Source organism: Podarcis gaigeae, assembly GCF_964106915.1.
Source record: "Podarcis gaigeae genome assembly, chromosome: 1".
Taxonomy (NCBI): domain Eukaryota; kingdom Metazoa; phylum Chordata; class Lepidosauria; order Squamata; family Lacertidae; genus Podarcis; species Podarcis gaigeae.
Genome location: NC_139678.1, coordinates 42,575,911 through 42,593,928, shown reverse-complemented (window position 1 = coordinate 42,593,928; position 18,018 = coordinate 42,575,911). Strand labels below are relative to the sequence as shown.

The 18,018-nt window shown below is 43.2% G+C and overlaps 1 protein-coding gene and 1 long non-coding RNA gene across 3 annotated transcripts in view; both read right to left on the bottom strand.

Annotated features, from left to right (window-relative positions):
- The window catches only part of LOC310847695, a 198,467-nt gene that overhangs the window by 138,078 nt on the left and 42,371 nt on the right, over positions 1-18,018 (bottom strand). The gene's annotated exons all lie outside the window — the stretch shown is intronic.
- Positions 1-18,018, bottom strand: part of BAHD1 (bromo adjacent homology domain containing 1) — a 64,623-nt gene that overhangs the window by 26,147 nt on the left and 20,458 nt on the right. The window lies entirely within an intron of this gene.

Below are 18,018 nucleotides of genomic sequence, written 5' to 3'. Positions count from 1 at the left end.
AGATATAGATATAGATGATATAGATATATAGATATAGATGATATATAGATATAGATATAGATATAGATAGATGATATAGATATGTGTGTATGTGTGTACACACACACACACACACACACACACACACACACACACACACACAGAGTATACTAAGGAGTTCAGCCACGGGATGGTGTAATAAAAACACAGTGAGAGGGAGGAAAGGAACTCTGCACATGTTCAGAGGAGCCCACTTTGCACACATGGAGCCTTGCAAGGTGTTGGGAAAAGAGGAGAGAGGGAGTGGGGTGTGCACTGAGCAGGGTTGGAGGCCAACATGAGCTAAAACGGCAGCCCCGTGTGTGTGTTTTTGTGTAAACACAACACCATATGTGACACAAAGTACTGAACACCCTCATTTCCCCCTTTCTTGCCATTCTGTGTTAATAATCGAACACGGCTCTTCAACAGAAGCAGCTATTTTGTGGCAATCTGCTTTAAAAATTTAAGCTGTCGTATGGGAATTGGGATCCTGGAGTGTGTCGTTTTAATTCATGTTTAATAAATGCTGTTAAAAAGCTCTAAAAACCGGCTCATAATCTATTTGAGCTTCTATCTGCACAAAAAGCACCAGAAGGGAACAGAGTGGTGGTGGCCTGCGCCACGGAAACCCTGTGGGAAATGCGATGGGCCTGAGTGAAAGTGCACTGTGCGCAGTGTCAGAAATGGGCTACAGAGACTGCAAGAAGGAGGGTGGGAATATGTTGACAGCTTCCAGGCAGTCATAGTAAATGGAGGCGTGCGGGAAGAATAAAGGTGTGCTTATTAATAGCCACCTCACTTGGTTGCATGTGGCAAGAGCCTGGAGCCTTGATAGCCCAGTGGGTTAGAGTGTGGCCCTGATAACACCAAGGTTGCAGGTTCGATCCCTGAATGTTCCAGCTCTACAATTCTATGATTCTAAGAAAGAACCATGCACACTTTAAAAAAGGTGGTTCGCCCTCTACCATCTTTAGGCACATATCAAGAATGCAGGTGTGTTGTGGGGGGGCGGGCAGGATAGTGAAACTTTGTGGGCCTACTTGGAAGTAGGAAACGGCCACCCACAAGACAGCATCTTGGATGGCTAGACTACGAACGATTTATCAGATAGGTTAGATGAGGCATCTTTGCAGCTCTGCGCTTCAGGGTTAGCTTTTGCATGATTTGTGGATTTATCTCTTGCCCTCCAGGGTTTTGCGACCCACTTGAGAAAACATCCAGAATAATGCAGCGCGTCACATGGAAACTTCCTATTTTGAAAGAGACAAGCAACAGGGCTCTGAGGAACAGAAACCGGCCTTCCACAGGTGCAGAACGGCTGCAGCCGCTCCCCATTTGCTCAAGGAGCTTCCACTTGAGGCCTGCCGCCCGCCACACATTTTGTACATCAGTCGCAGTCAAATGCATGCATCACATCTGATAGGAAGAGGACACCCAGAAGAGCCTGCTCTTCCCTTTAAATACAGGAGGGAAAGTCTCTCAAAGACACCAGTGCTTTTTTGCCCTTAATTGGAAAAGGTCCAGGTAATCATAACTCCACTTCCCTCCCCCAGAGCCTTCATTCAACCTCTGAAGGTTGCTTTCCTTGGTCCTTGGTCCTTGGTCCCCCATTGAAACCTCTGCACATTTTATCTGCTGAAAGGTAGAATGGAAGCCTCTATATCTTCAAATGAGGCAGTGCAGGTACAACAAAGCCCAAACTGTTGTTTCTCCTTCCAATGAATGAATAAAGTCCAACAACTACAGGGCTATTGCCTTTCTGTTTCTATTATCTTACAGCTTCTTGATTCGGGAGCGGGGCTCTTTCATATGGTAGGAAACAACCCAAACTGTGGCTGAAACGTATCAGTACAGTGGTTAAGCACTTAATTCATTCCGGAAGTCCGTTCTTAACCTGAAACTGTTCTTAACCTGAAGAACCACTTTAGCTAAAGGGGCCTCCTGCTGCCGCCGCGCCGCTGCTGCACGATTTCCGTTCTCATCCTGAAGCAAAGTTCTTAACCCGAGGTAATATTTCTGGGTTAGTAGAGTCTGTAACCTGAAGCATATGTAACCTGAAGCGTATGTAATCCGAGGTACCACTGTACAGTGGTACCTTGGTTTAGGAACAGTTTGGTTTAAGAACGATTCGGTTTACAAACTCTGCAAAACTGGAAATAGTGTCTAGGTTTGAGAACTTTACCTCGGTCTAAGGACGGAATCTGAATGGTGGAAGGGCACCAGCGGCAGGAAGCCTCATTAGGGAAAGCAAGCCTCGGTTGAAGAACGGTTTTGGTTTAAGAACGGACTTCCAAAACGGATTAAGTTCGTAAACCGAGGTACTACTGTACAATATTTAGACTGCCTGGAGGAAGTCAATGGCAACTGAAACAAATCTATTCCTCTCCACCCCCTCCTTTACTTAGAATAACCTCTAATATTCGGCCGATGACAAGGTTACTTCCTACATTTAGTCTTGGAAAGATTAGGCTGCTGGTGTACCCTTTTTTTTGCTTGAATATGACCTCAAGGGTGAACAAGTTTTAGAAATGCTGGGCAAAGACAACTCCTTCTGTTAAAAGTAGGTGGCTCATTTTGAAGCCCTGTTGTTGTTCTACTGAAGGACAATTCAGCTATCTCAATCTTGGCGCAGATCATTCATTACATTTTCTCAACAGAGGGAGAACATTTAAAGTGACTTGCACCAAGAATTCCATAAACTGTGAACCCATGACAGAATGTGAAAGACAGTTCTTAAACCATGAAAGTCCATTAAAATGGGCAAAAAACAAAACATTGCAACTTGGCAAGCCTACATGCATTTCTTATTTACCATGTACCAAACTCTACAAATACCAAACTCTAGGCTGCATTTTAGCAAATAAACATGGAGTTTATTTTCTCCTACTCTGCACATATCGGCCAAAATCTGGACACAATGGTTTGTTACATGCTCAAATCTTGAGTTTGTTTCTCCCCCTTCCCTCTTCTGACATGACCCCATGAAGATTGGAAACTTGTGCTTCCAGTTTCAATTAACCACAGTTTAGTGCTGTATTTGAACCCTAAACCATGGTTAATTTTAACTATCGCCAGCTGAAACAAGCCAAGTTCACAAAGTATGTTGTGAGGTCAACTATGATTTATTGGTTTAAACAAGCAAAGAGTATCTGTAGCATATTTTGGTTTAGAAAATTTTTAACTGTGGTTTGTCTTGGGGGGGGGGAATGCTTCCAAACTCATTTCCCCAGCTGAATTTCTTTTTATTTTGAAATCCCTGCAATTCCGTATTAGGATGCAGTTGCATCACAGGAACCTAGTGGGACACACTGCATCAAAACTGAGGCTTCGTCATATTGATACGATTTGTTCCATAGCTTTGAAAAACATGGCTTACATGCCCCAGGACAATTAATTGTTTTGGGACTAAGGTATGAAATTTGCAGTCCATTTCATGTGACAGCATCTTCAAAGTCCCTAATCAAACCCAAATCAGAATTGTTCAATAGCTTTTAAATCTCTGGAGGTGGCGATATGTTAGGCTATTAGAACAAATAGAAGCTGCTAATAAGGGGCGGGGGAGAGAATGCTGGTTTTAATGTGCTACTGGTCTTATCTAATACAGCAATTCTTGAGTTTTGATCCCAGTTAATGCTAGCATGGCCATAAAGATTATGTCTACTTCCCTTTACCTAACTTGAGCAGTATTGCAAACTTATCTGACCCAGGTCAAAAAGTACAGAGACGAGTTTCATCATCTAGTTACACCACGGACCTGGCACTTAATCAAGTGCATTAACAGTGTAGAAGTAAACACACTGGCCATCTAACCCCTCTCTCCTAGCAATTGTGATTTGGGCGGCTAAGGAGAGCTGCCAGCGTCTTGATGACGAAACACTCATAAAACATAAATGCTGCACTTGGCATGAAGAGGAGGCCCTGGCAGTTCACTCCCAATTCCCAGGGTCCTTTGAGAAAACCATGACAGGCAAGTTTAAAACCAATTGGCGTATAATTAGTATAGACGTAACTGTGTAGATAAATACAGGCACCATGAGTAAACTTGTCAAGTTAAATTTGGCGAGGGCTTTCGTGGCTTTAGGGAGAGCTTCTCCTGGCACCTGTCAAAATTCGACTTTCACGCAGTATCCCACCTTGAGCTGAATCTGGCAAAGCCCGGTGTCTGGTGTGTGCAAGTGGCAAAAGTGGAGCAGGGTGGAGCAGTCCTCGTCAGAGTGACACAAAGCCCTGGAGCAGGAGTGGGCAAGCTCTAGGTTTGCAGGTTCTACTTGTTTTCCACTGACATCCACCAATCAGAGTCAGGTGCAAAATAGTGGCTCCGCTAAGAATTTAGAAAATGCCCAGCCAAGAAGTTTGTGATCAGTACAAGAAGCAATCTCACAAGACCGTTTTCACACCCCAGTCCACTCCTGGTTCGCTCCCTCCAACCCCTCTTTCTGGTCAGCCTAATTTGGGAGCGAAAAGCTTTTAAGTTGCTTGACAACAGAGATAGAAAACCTTACTGATTTACTGCAAATCAATCAATCTATCTATCTATCTGTCTTCTGCCACCCCCTGACCTAGAATATGGTTTAAGACAGGTTGGGAACATGGTGGGGAACCCTAGTCACTGGAGCACCGCAGACTAAAACCCAGAGGTACCACCTGGAATATTTTATACAGTGGAACTGAAGTCTCTCCTCCTCCTGGTCCATAAAAAATCCTGTAAAAAACTAACTGAAAATGCAAAAAGAAGTTACAGGTCCAAACTCTCAGAAGTCCTTCCCTACAAGCTTCTCATTCTAATTGCACAAAACTTTGAATAAGCAACGTCTTTGCCTCCCTTGCAAAGTAAAGTACAGCTATGAATAAGGGCCATTTCTGAAATTGGCAGTTTCTTCACTGCACAGCTCTAGAAATCCGTGCCAAAAAGAGCTGCTGATCTTTCCAGCTATCACATAACCATAGGCGTACCTGCTGGTAATCTTTTCAGTCAGACCAAAAATGCAAGCGTATGCAGAGTAAGCAGCTTTTTAAATTTTATTTCTTGTTGAATACAGTGGCTGCAAACATATGGGTCCCTTGAATCTCTGCGGGTGCAGACCCCATCCTAGCAATTATATCACTGTCAAGCAATCACACTCCACAGTAAATTATAGGACACGCTAAGCTGTTATCAAACCCAGCGCTTGCCTTTGCTGCAATGTTTGATTTTAAGGCCATGAGGCAAGCACATATGAATGCAGGCATAGTTGCAGGCTCACCGCTTACACAGGAGTCTGCTGCGGTAGGCTTGCACCTTCCCTTAGAACCCACTTCTAATTGCAAGCATTTAAATCCTTTGGGGTTTTGCACTGCTGGCTAGGCTTAATTTCTGGCCAAGTGAGTAGTGCCTTGAATCGCCTGGCAGAAGCACAAAACCCACAAGGACAACAGCACATTTTCATTGACGCTAAAACACAATCACCAAGCTTTATTCCGATGGGAAGATAAGTGACCCTGAGGATTTAATAATAGTCAGATTAAAGGTGAAGTGAAGAAAGAGAGGAACAGCAAGGAACAGTACCGAACTTTGCCCAAATCCATGAAAATCCAAACTTGTTCCTTTGGGGAGAAATCATACCTTAGAGCAGCGGTTTTCAACCAGTGTGTCGTGGCACCTTGGGGTGCCCTGAATGAAGGTCAGGGGGGCCACGGGTAACACTAGCCTCTGTCTTTCTTTCTTTCCTTCCCTCCCTCCTCTGATGCCCTCTTGCATCTCTGCCTCACAAAGGCTTGCAAGGCTGTTTGTTGCAGCAGCCCTGGCTATAAGCTCCACAGGCAAATGGTGTCTCTGGGGCTGGCCAGGGGAAGCTGGATGTCAGGAGCTGAAGTGGCCTCAGAGTAAGCAAGCAAGCAAGCAGGCAAGGAAGTCCAGCCAGCCGGTCCACCAGCCCTTGCTGTTGGGTATGGATAGACAAGTCCCAGGCCCCTGTGGGGCAGTGTGAGGGGCACCTCTCTTTGGGGCAGCACAGAGACCAGGGGCGGCAGTGGCGGCAGCTGCCTGGAGGACTTCCAAGGAGAGAGGAGGGGAGAGTAGAGGAGGCTGAGGGAACAATCCACAAGGGAGGGGGCTCGGAAAGGGGTGAGGGGCTGCCGGCTCTGCAGGCAAGGGGTGACATAACTGGGTTCTTGAGCCCCACAGGGGTGGCACAGAAAGAATGTAGTTGGTCAAGGGAGCCATGGGCACAAAAAGGTTGAAAACCTCTGCCTTAGTGGTAAATCCATAGAATTCTAGAGTTGGAGGGACCCTGAGGATCATCTAGTCCAACCCCCTGCAATGCTCTAACCAACTGAGCTATCCATGCACATGGATTTTCAAGCAGAGCGTCCACAATTCAATCCCTGGAACAGACAATTAAAAGAATCAGGTTGCAGGTGGTGGGAAGGACCTCATGGAGTCTGTCCAGGGCTAGACGGACATAATAGTCTGACCCAGCATAAAAAGGGGTTGTTTATGAAGGTGACCCAAAGACTTGCAAAGCCTCTGGGCACAGCACTGTATTTGTTTGTTTGTTTGTTAAATTTATATTCCGCCCTTCATCCAAAGATCTCAAGGCAGCTCACAAGATAAAAATACAGGCTAAAAGCACAAAACAAATAGTTAAAACAAAAATAAAGCAAAACCCCTCCAAACACATCCCAAAGGCTGTAGAATATTAATCAGCCCAAGGCCTGGTTGAAGAGGAACATTTTGGCTGGGCACCTAAAGATATGTAATGAAAGCACCAGGTGAGCTTTCCTGGGAAGAGCATTCCTCAAACAGGGAGCCACCGCTAAAAAGGCCCATTCTTGTGTTTCCACCCTCCAGACCTCTCACAGGGGAACTACACAAAAAAGGGCCTCAGACGAAAAACACAGAAGCAATCAAGCCACTCCTTTCAGCACCCACAGTACATGCCGGCCAGCAGTATATATATCCCCCCCCCCCCAATAAATAAAAAGGGAAATAAAAAATATAAATAGTCCCAATTATGTAGCAGGTGCATAGGATCTGCTGAGTATTTCCACCCTTTGATGTGGCAAAAGTTAAATTTATTCAAATGTTCAGTGTACAATTTTGCTTCTCTTTCAGTTTCAAAAAAGCTACAGACCGTTTCAAATTTTAGAACCACGTGGTGATTTCACAGTTTGTTAGTGTGCTTAAAAAATGCTATATGAACAATAGATTCTGTTCCTATATTGTCAATTATAAACCTCCTGGTTTGAGATTGATATGAAGAGTGAAAAAGGAACTAATCTGGCATGACCTGATGGCAGAGGTGGGAAGAGAATTTCCTTTGCAGAAGCATTCTTAAATGCCTGAAGAGGGAAGACATAACAGCTGATTCAATGTTGTTCACAGTCGTGGATAACAATTTCAGAATAATATTTTAGGTTAAATGCCATATGTCTACCAACTATACTTCAACATCTGTCACATTCATGAAAATATGTAAATCATGCTCAAAGGCATCTAAAATATGCAGATTTCTAATCTGGTGCTGAATAAGTTGCTCACTTCTGTAACAGACACATGAGAGTACATGCATGCAGGAGCGGGAAAATAAGAGTTCAAAAAGGAAGGTGAAAATGCAAAGAGAGGATTTGGAAAGTAGCAAATGTAGAGGAGGATGAGCACGAACCAGAAGGGGGTGGCTAATAATCTGCATTTTTATGTTCCATGTCCAATTTGAGCTAAAGTCTGGGTAGAAACTGTGGCTTGTTAAGGAAAAAGCCCACAATCCCTGGGTTTAGACCTAACAGGAAGTAAAGGCTTCGTTTATCCTGCTTTCGCCAGCAGAGAAGCAAAGCAGGAGCTGGATTATCATCACGTGTGAACACACCCACTGTTGTTGAACTCCACTTGAAATGGATGTGAAAAGGCAATACATAGGGCTGGATCGAACTAACCTAGTGTGCTAGCGGAAGCCAGAGCAAGGACCCCTGCTACTCTAACCAGGCGTTCCTCTGTCTTCTCTCCCCGCACCTTCCCCAAATCCACTCAGGGTGGTTGGGAGGAACCCCAGAACAGTGCAGAGGGGGAGGAGAGGGGAGATTGCTCCATGGGGCAAGCAGCAATGCCTGTGCTGGTGGAACGGTAGTGTTAGGGCAACAGGATAGCTCAATTGGTAGAGCAAGAGACTCAATCTCAAGATCGTGAGTTCAAGCCCCATGTTGGGCAAAACATTCCCACACTGCATTTGGGCTAGAAGACCCTTCCAGCTCTACGATTCTATGAATACTGAATTACACCCTTTAGTTTTTAATAACCACTTTTAAAGCGCACACAGACACATGTACACACGGACTGCCTCTTAGATGCATGCTTTGAAGCAAGTGTGAAAAGAGGAAGCCCAAAGGGGCATCTCCAGTCAGTGTTTGGAAAACTACAACACAAGCAACTGAGTTTGTCAGCTGTGCAATGCTAAGTTCATTGTGCGGAGAACAGCCTGGAGAAGCAAAGTAAGTGCTCAAGACAAAGCAGCAGGGCTGCACGTACTTCTAGACAGGTATATCCATGACTTGCTGAGTCCTCTATCTCTCATATATCCGCAGTTGCTCTCCCACCTGCACATGCCATCTGTACCTCTATTTCCCTCAGGCCCCAAAGTTGTTGCTACATCCAAGTCCTTTGGAAGTATTCAGCAGAGGCACAGTGAGCTTATATTCTAGGAACTGAATTTAGATTTTTGCCAGTGGCAAATATTGCCACCCCACAGATCTTTGGCTATGACCAAGAAGCATCGTGGCTCTGTTACTCAGTCCCATTTCAAATTCGCCGTTGTTGGGGCAGCAAAAGTACAGTCAAACCTTGGTCGTCAAACAGAATCCATTCCGGAAGCTCGATCGGCTTCCAAAACGTTCGACAACCGAGGTGCGGCTTCCAACTGGTTGCAAGAGCTTCCTGCACTCAAGAGGAGGCTGAGTCGGAAACTGGAGCGTTTACTTCCGGGTTTTCGGTGTTCGGGAGCCAAAACATTCGAAAACGGAGCCATTTGAGAGTTGAGGTATTTGCAAATAGAGCAACTGCAGAGCTGAACATCCAAACACCCCAAAGTGAAAAGGAGCAACAGTTTAGCAAAAGCTGTATAGTCACTGCGACAGTTTATTTATAGACCTAGCCAGCTATGGATTTTGTTTGTGGTTTGTTAATGCACTTTGACTTATCCCTTTTGTTTTAAGTCCAAGTATATTAACACACCATGAACAAAATCCATAGCTGACTAGCCCTATAAATGAAGCTTTTATAGATTATCCCCCAGTGTTAATCTATGTAAATGACTGAAGTACCCACAGATCTTTGCAAGGCCCAACTATTCCTTGCTCCTTCTTAGCATAAGCTGCGGAGGGGGCGGGAGATCCTTCAGGCACATTCTTCCCGCAAGGAAGGACAACAAGTACTAATGTTCTTCCTGACCTTCAGAGTTGTGTGGTATAGATCACAAGAGCGTAAACTCCAAAATCTCAATGATTTATAGCAGCAGCAACTCTTGACAGTTGCCAGCGGGGGCTGTAACTTCTCAGCTGGGGTGGCGGGTGGTTTTTATTATGGTTTGTTCCCTGTTTCTGAAACATCTGCACTGCTGAGGACTGACAGGGCTTTAAGGGCAGTGAGAACATTTTGGCAGCTCAGGGAAGTAACACTAACCCTTGGGATTTCCTGACCAGCAACACCTGAGATACTTCCTTGGGAAGGCCAAGTTGAAGGAAGGTGTGCCCAGAAGGGACAGCGGGGCCATCCCTTGGGGGTGGAGTGAGGGGCAGGGACACTCTCCTTACTGTACAGTGGTACCTCGGGTTAAGAACTTAATCCATTCTGGAGGTCCGTTCTTAACCTGAGGTACCACTTTAGCTAATGGGGCCTCCCGCTGCCACCGCACGATTTCTGTTCTCATCCTGAAGCAAAGTTCTTAACCCGAGGTACTATTTCTGGGTTAGCGGAGTCTGTAACCTGAAGCGTCTGTAACCTCAGGTACCACTGTATTGGCATAGATTCCCCTCTCTGCATGGGAGGCAGGACTAGGGCTGGGCAATATATAATCCAAAACTGGTTTGAAGTCCATATCATGTTATCGGTTTCATCGTTTTTTGACCTGGCAATATATTGCAAATCACGATGTGTGCACTATGCAAAAATCACAATGTGGGGCAAACCGTGAAGCCAGCCCATGCCTCTATATAGCTCCATCCTTATTTCAGATACTGTGATCTACCATTATATTGTGGTGTTTAGCTGGTGATATATCGCAGAATTGAAAACCAGATATTGCCCAGCCCTAGAGAGGACAGAATGGAGGAAGTGATTGAAGCCATTTAGTGCTGGCAGGAGTAATAAGAGACTTATGTTTGAGCACTCTATGGTATATGATCAAGCTGCTATGAAGTACTTTAACTTTTAGCCTCTTTACGCATTTTCTAGTGCAAATTTATTAACTGCTATGCATTTCATAAAACAGGACCAAACTGATAGGAACTGTGTGCACTTTAAATTTTAGCCTTCAAAAAATGAATGACACACTTTGGTACCTATAAATCATTTGATATAGTACTACTAGGCAGTGTCTGCTGGTTTTATTATTGATAGTACGTAATTGTGATTGATTGATTGATTGATTGATTGATAAAAATGCAGGAGTTTATGTTTAAGTGGACTTTGTTTTTGGAAATTTGACTTATGTTCTTCTTTGAGTTTGCTTTTGAAAACTTAATAAAAAGTATTTTCTAAAAAAAGATAAACATTGATATGTGTTAATGATTAATGGCTTGTTTTATAATAATTTAAAATGTTGTAACGTTAATATTAGCAAAGTGAGTTGTTTGGATTGTCATTATGTTCTCAAAGAAACTAGTATTCAAGTGTTATTGTAAGGATGTACTAAATTGCATTTCTGTTGTGCGAGTTGCTTTGGCATGCATACAAACTGAAATAAAATTTTAAAAAAGATACACAGCCCTTCACCAAAACTGGTCACAGTAATTGTTTACAACAAGATAAGCAATATGAAACACATATAAGCAAGAACATTAAAAATAATTCTCATAAAATATGTAACATAATAAGCAAAATCACAACTTAAAAATGACACAAACCCTAAGCCTCTAAAAAGGCAAGTATTTACCTGTAAGCAACTCAACTGTTTCCTATGACACCTTGTGATGCACTCCCTGTTGAATCTAGCCACTTGAACACAATAAACGATTCTGAGAAAAATGAGCAAAACTATCAATCTACTTGTTGTTATTATTATAATTTATCACCTACCCTTCACTCTAAGGTCCCAGGGCAGGTTACAATTAAAACAAAACATTAAAAACAGTTTAGAACAACTTAGAATTGCAGAAATAAGCTAAGTCCTAAAAATATACATCTCTGGTGTCAAAAGCCAGGGTGAAGAAGTGTGTCTGCAGCATTTCCCAAAAGCTATACAATGAAGATGCCAGATACATCTCTGTGAGGAGGTAGTACTACAACGGGGCTACCACGAAGAAGGCCCTCTCCCAGGACACCCCCTACCTGAGCTTTTGGCGGTGAGGGAACTACCAAAGGGTCTCGTTTGAACACCTGTGGGGAAGGAGGTCATTTAATACAAACTCCACTCATTTTGTGTTGAAAGCAAATCAGAAAAGAAAAGCTATGGATGCACATTGTGAACACAGTATGATACATTTTATTACAAATATGATATTTACTAATCCGAACTCTGGATTGGCAGGAGTCCTTCACTACTTGAGCAACTGCTCCTATTCCTTGATGATACTGGAATGCTTCAGGCTAAACCTATACGTGAAGCATTTCTGGTAATAATCTAGCATAATTTATCAGATCTTCCCCCAAATTATCAAGGATTGTAGATTAAGAGCAAGCCATGTGTAAGTTTCCATGTAGTATGACTGCCAAAGACACTTAAAAACTGAAGCTTGTTACAAAGCCTGATGGACATAATCCTAGGAATTGTAAGGGAGAAAAATCAAGGTAACTGCTTGCCTTTGAAACTTGAACATGCATGCATTCAAATATACATGCAATGAAAACCAATTTCCATGCTACTTGGGATAAAAACAGCAAGTGATGTGAAATTTACATTCGGCTTCATAGCAGAATTAAACAATTCATTCAAAGAGCAACAACAATGGTGTCTAGTATACTTTGGGGACGAAAATCTTGCTACTATAAAAACTGTGCCAAGATGGTTCTGTTTCATCCAAGTTGTGAGTGGCATTCTTCATGCTAAAAACAGATGACTAGACTTGATGAAATGCCACATGTGTCATTTGACAGTAAGGCTGGCACCACTCCTAACTGTGCAGATAGCAAAATATTGACAGGTTACATCTAAAACCAAACTCAAGCGACAAAGAGTCTTACATTTATAAATATTAACACATGTATTTAGTCTTCCCATTTCTTGTATTAAGTGACAGATTCTACTCGATCCAGAAATTCATTCTCAGTTTTGTTTTTAATCCAGCTATTTTGAATGATCACTCCCCGTATAGTAGGTAAAAAGTACTCCACAGAATTCTTGCCCTTTTGTTTAGAAGTCAGAGATTTTATTTCAATCAGTGTTCGGGGTGGGGACCATCTCTTTCCCCCCACTGGCTAAACCAGCAGTGTTCACACTGTGTTCCAGAGAACTGTGAGATTTCTCAAGAGAAAAATGTGAAGACTGCTGTACACACATTACATACAGGCTGAATTGCAGGACGTTAAACCATATGACCTGGTGGTTCCTTTTAACCATTTGTAATTCTACAGAAGCTTAATCATATCCAAGACCAAAATATATGGTCGCTGTGAGACATAACACTTAATGAAAAAGGAAGATTCTCACTTGTTATTATAGTGTCTAGAATTGTGTACATCTGGAAATATGACATTTGTGACATGTTTGTATTCGTGGTGGGCCGTCTCCAACGTTTTACTAGCACAAGAGACTTGAACTAGAAGAAAGGAACTTTCCTCTCCTTTCCAGCTCCCATCCTGTGTACCCACTGAAGAAGATGTGGGGGGCTGCAGGGGAAGGAGAGGAAATGAAACGACTTTGGATGAAACCCTGTACAATGGAACTCAGGTTATGTACCGTCCTCCTTACGAACGGTTCGGGTAACGAGCTCAGCTAACCAGAAGTAAATGCTCCTGATAGCAAACTTTGCCCCGGGATGTGAGCGGAAGTCACACACTGGCTGCCCCATTAGCGAAAGCGCGCTGGGTTAAGAATGGTTTCAGGTTAAGAATGGGCCTCCAGAACGAATTAAGTTCATAACTGGAGGTACCACTGTAATAGGCCTGATTTTAAGCCTGGTTACTGGAAGCAAATCCTACTGTGTTCAGTGGGACTTATTCCCAGGAATAGGATTCCAACATTACATAACTTACTGGCAAGACCAATAAACTAAAATAATATCCCCAATTAACTGGATATGCAACTTTTTTTCTCAAACAGCAGCTTTTTTAAAAAAAGGGGGGAGGGATAACAGGTGCCTGGAGAAGATTTTGTCCTTTTCTCACACACCGAGGTAGGAATGCCTCCAATTCATACATGTACCACAACATCTAAGAACGAAGAAAGAACAACTTTTCCTTCAGGCTTTTGCATTCATTCACATACAAATATATGAAGATTTGAAATGATGATTGAAACTTGTCCTTCCTAGATTAAGAGATTTTTAAAATCAATAAATCAGGCACAGTGATAATACTTTGCAAGGCTGTTGTTAAGGATTGCAGAAAACGAAGGTGAAGAGTGCTGAACATTTTAGAAGTGCTACTTAAATGCTAATCATTCAAATTATAAGTTATATATTAACCCCACCATATGGGAATCCCTTGCAGATTATCTCAGTGCCTCATGAAAGACAGTCAGGTCGTGTATCTGCAGCAGTGACCAGAGGAGGAATCACAAAGGGAGGAATCACAAAGAGAAGCGCTATGGTGCACCTGTAGTAGCACAACTAGATGCCTTTATCTGCCCCAACTGCAACAAAACATGTCTCTCCTATATCAGTCTCTACAGCCACAACAGGCGCTGTAACTCTCCAACTGTTTGACTTTACCCCCGAAGGTACACTCTTCCACTGTCTCCCAAGACAGATGGACGCCAGCAATAATCCTAGGTACAATATTACGAACAGCTCTGAGAAAGGAGTGAGTTTTTGCTTTGCTTCTCTTTGGATTCCACTCCTTCCATCTAACTACCTGAAATGCCATATTGCCAGCTGCAATCTGAAAAACGTAACAAACTCAACAGATTCTACTTGGGTAGAACTGCAGTGGGCTATGAACAAGTGCCATGAACACTTTAAGACTGATCCTACCTATACAAACTTCTGGTATTTCCAACACTCTCGTTGCTGCAGAGCAGAGAAATAGAGAACCTTAAAGTTTAAATAAATGAGAACATGTGGATTCCATCCCACCTGTCGTTGAAATTAGAAACACAAAGCAAAGGGAAGTTTCTTTTAATCAATCATCTCCCTTGGGACTTTCTTGGGACTTTATGGCTACCTTCACAGTACCCAATACAAATTTAGCTGATGAATACTTTGCTATTTCACATAGTCCTGTTTTATTTCCCCTCTTTCCTCCACTTGTTTCCCTAAATCCAGCAAATTCTGCATTTTGGAATGAATCCAAAGTATTGTGGTGCTATTTATAGAATACACTGAAGGGTGTACCTGCAGGTATTGCTAACATCAAGGCTACAATCCTGTCCACAGTTCACTTGCTTAAAACTAACTGGAACCAGCAGCTTTTAAGTCACCGAAGTGCATGCAGAATCACAGAATTCTGAAGGAACCCCAGCTTTCTGATTATACCGCTCTGGGGATGATTTTCTACATCCCAATCACATTTTCAAACTCTGCATTCTTACCCTTGCAGTCAAGGCTTGCCATTGAAAGACTAGGCAGGAGGGACGTCATCCTACCAAAGAAATACATGACCCAAGCAAGACCCATCTCTCAAAACCACCAGCAAATCCCCCATGAGCAGGTGTACTATGGTAAACCACGGGGGACAACTTACGAAGGGAATCGTGTCGCACTTAGAAATACAACTAGCACGACTGCAGTGCAACATTCTTCTCTTATGCAGGCAACTGAAAAAACACCTTTCCACAATAGTCAGCTGATTTCCGGTCTTAAAAAGTTTTATTGCATGGTTTTATGTTTAACATTTCTATTAAAAAATAAGTGAAATAGACATTATCAAGAGGTCCTGTTTCTACTCCTCAGTTTCTGGCGAAGACAACAAGAGTCTCAGCTTCTACCTTGGAGGTGGGGACAGAGGGGTGATGGTTTCCATTGTTGTGATCTTTGTCGGCTCAATGTAGGGAACCCAACTTTGAGAAACACTGGTATAGGGAGTGGAAGTATCCTTGCCCGTTTCTCTACCTGCAAGCTAGAGAGAAAGGTTGTAGATGACTTGGAACACTTCCGCCAGCCAGCATCAAATCAACTCCCTGCTCTTCTCCTCTAGCTCCAAAAACTTTGGCGTGGAGAAGGTATCTGGAAATTGTCTCCAGACTACTGTGCATGCACAGCAGTAGACCACAGGTTTTCTACATATGAAAGTCACAAGCAAAAGTTTAGCACTCCCGAGCTGATTCAGTGGTATGGGTTTGCCACCCAATGACAGTGATTGAATGACACAGTGGCCTAAAAGTTACTAAAGTCAAAACTGGAAAATGGCATTTTAAAATGAATCCCTACTATACTATGCTCCAAAACTGAAGTTTTGCCCATTGTGTCTCTTATTCAAGCACACACATAAAATCATAGAGTTGGAAGAGACCACAAGGGCCATCGAGTCCAACCCCCTGCCAAGCAGGAAACACCATCAGAGCACTCCTGACATACGGTTGTCAAGCCTCTGCTTAAAGACCTCCAAAGAAGGAGACTCCACCACACTCCTTGGCAGCAAATTCCACTGTCGAACAGCTCTTACTGTCAGGAAGTTCTTGCTAATGTTTAGGTGGAATCTTCTTTCTTGTAGTTTGGATGTTTTTGGCCAGGTAAGGCCAGGTTATGAGAACCTCAAGTTATTAAACACCTCCATCAGAACAGACAGTTTCTACCAGCCACTTTCCTGTAAAAGTTAATTGCTTGGCAATTAAATATTTCATTACTAAGCAATTAGCACTTAAAAGGTTTAAGTGCCGAGCATTCAGCTGCATTCCAGAACTGCACAGGAGGCAGGGAAGGCACCAATCCAGGCAAGGAGGGCACCGATCCAGCAATCCAGGTGGCACAGGGGAGACCAGGTATGACACAAAAGCATGTGTCAAATGCCATATTACTGAGAGAAGACTCAATGAGGGATGAGCTTATCATCTGACAGTTGGGCTTGCATATTACAAAAGCTATAAACTGGTGTTCAGACAGCAAGGATGCAAGCAAGGAATGGACGTTAATAAAAGGAGCTGCAGAACCCTCTGATAAATTTTACTAGGAAAATGTTTTGCTTTGGGTGAAATTCCTTGTGCTCTGTGTTAACAGGAAGCACACATACAAATGCATCTCAAACCTTTGCTCTAGGAAGGAGCTGGCAGCAACAGCATCCTAGAATTGCAAAGTTGGAAGGGACCCCAAGGGTCATCTAGTCCAACTCCCTGCAATGCAGGAATGACAGCTAAAGAATACCTGACCGATGGCCATCTAGCCTCTGCTTAAAACTTCCAAAGAAGGTATTCCAATGTACAGTACAGTGGTACCTGAGGTTAAAAACTTAATTCATTCCGGAGGTCCGTTCTTAACCTGAAACTGTTCTTAACCTGCGGTACCACTTTAGCTAATGGGGCCTCCCACTGCCGCCACACCGCTGCGCCATGATTTCTGTTCTCATCCTGAAGCAAAGTTCTTCACCCGGGGTACAATTTTTGGTTTAGCGGAATCTGTAACCTAAAGCGTCTGTAACCTAAAGCGTCTGTAACCTAAAGCGTCTGTAACCTGAAGCGTCTGTAACCTAAAGCGTCTGTAACCTAAAGCGTCTGTAACCCGAGGTACCACTGTATTCTGCTCCTCAGCTCTTACCCTCAAGAAAGTTCCTTGTAACGTTTCTGTTATAAATATAGAAAAAGGCAGAATAAAAGGTGGAACATAGAAAAAGGCTTTATTTCTGTTCAGACTATTTGCCCATCTAGTGCAGAGATGGCGAATCTGTGGTCTTCCTGATGTTGCTGGAAGAACAAGTCCCATCAGCCCACATGGTCAATGGTGACAAAGGAGGGTCAAAGGCTCCCTTTATCAAGCCCATTATTCTGTACTCTGAGGAGGAATGGCAGAGGTATTTCCTAGAACCTGTTGCCTAATTCCCCCATCCTCCCTTTTATAAAAAGCTGCAGATACCAAAGACTGAACCAGGGAGCAGAGCATGTCCTCAACCGGGTATGGTTGAGGAATGGTCCCCACCTTAAGTATGGCTGAGGTTAAACAACCTCTGAAAATGCATAGAACATACAAGATTCCCTAAGTAATGAGTCAGTGTTGACAGGAGGAAAAGAGAATGCTGAAGAAGGAATAAATGGCTGTTGGGAACAGTGTCACCATACTAAGGAATGAGATGGATTTATGAAAGACGCAAAGTAGGCTTGCAGTTGGGCCAAGGAGGCAGGGAAGGAAGGAAGGAAGGAAGGAAGGAAGGAAGGAAGGAAGGAACTTTGCATTCAACTCAGATACTTCCTTTCTCTACACTCAGTGTAACAGCCCTTTCTCAGCATCGCATCTGTAATGTCCACGCAACGAGTCTGTTCCAAGCCTTATTGTGTTTACACGACTTACTAGCTGAATTCAATTTTTTTGTACTTAGTAAAGAAAGAAACAAAAGCTTTACTGCTACTAGTAAAAAGTAGTTAAGGATGACAATGGTGTTATACCATGGGTAGGCAATCTAAGGCCCGGGGCCTGGATCCGCCCAATCGCCTTCTAAATCCGGCCCGCGGGTGGTCCAAGAATCAGCGTGTTTTTACATGAGTAGAATGTGTCCTTTTATTTAAAATG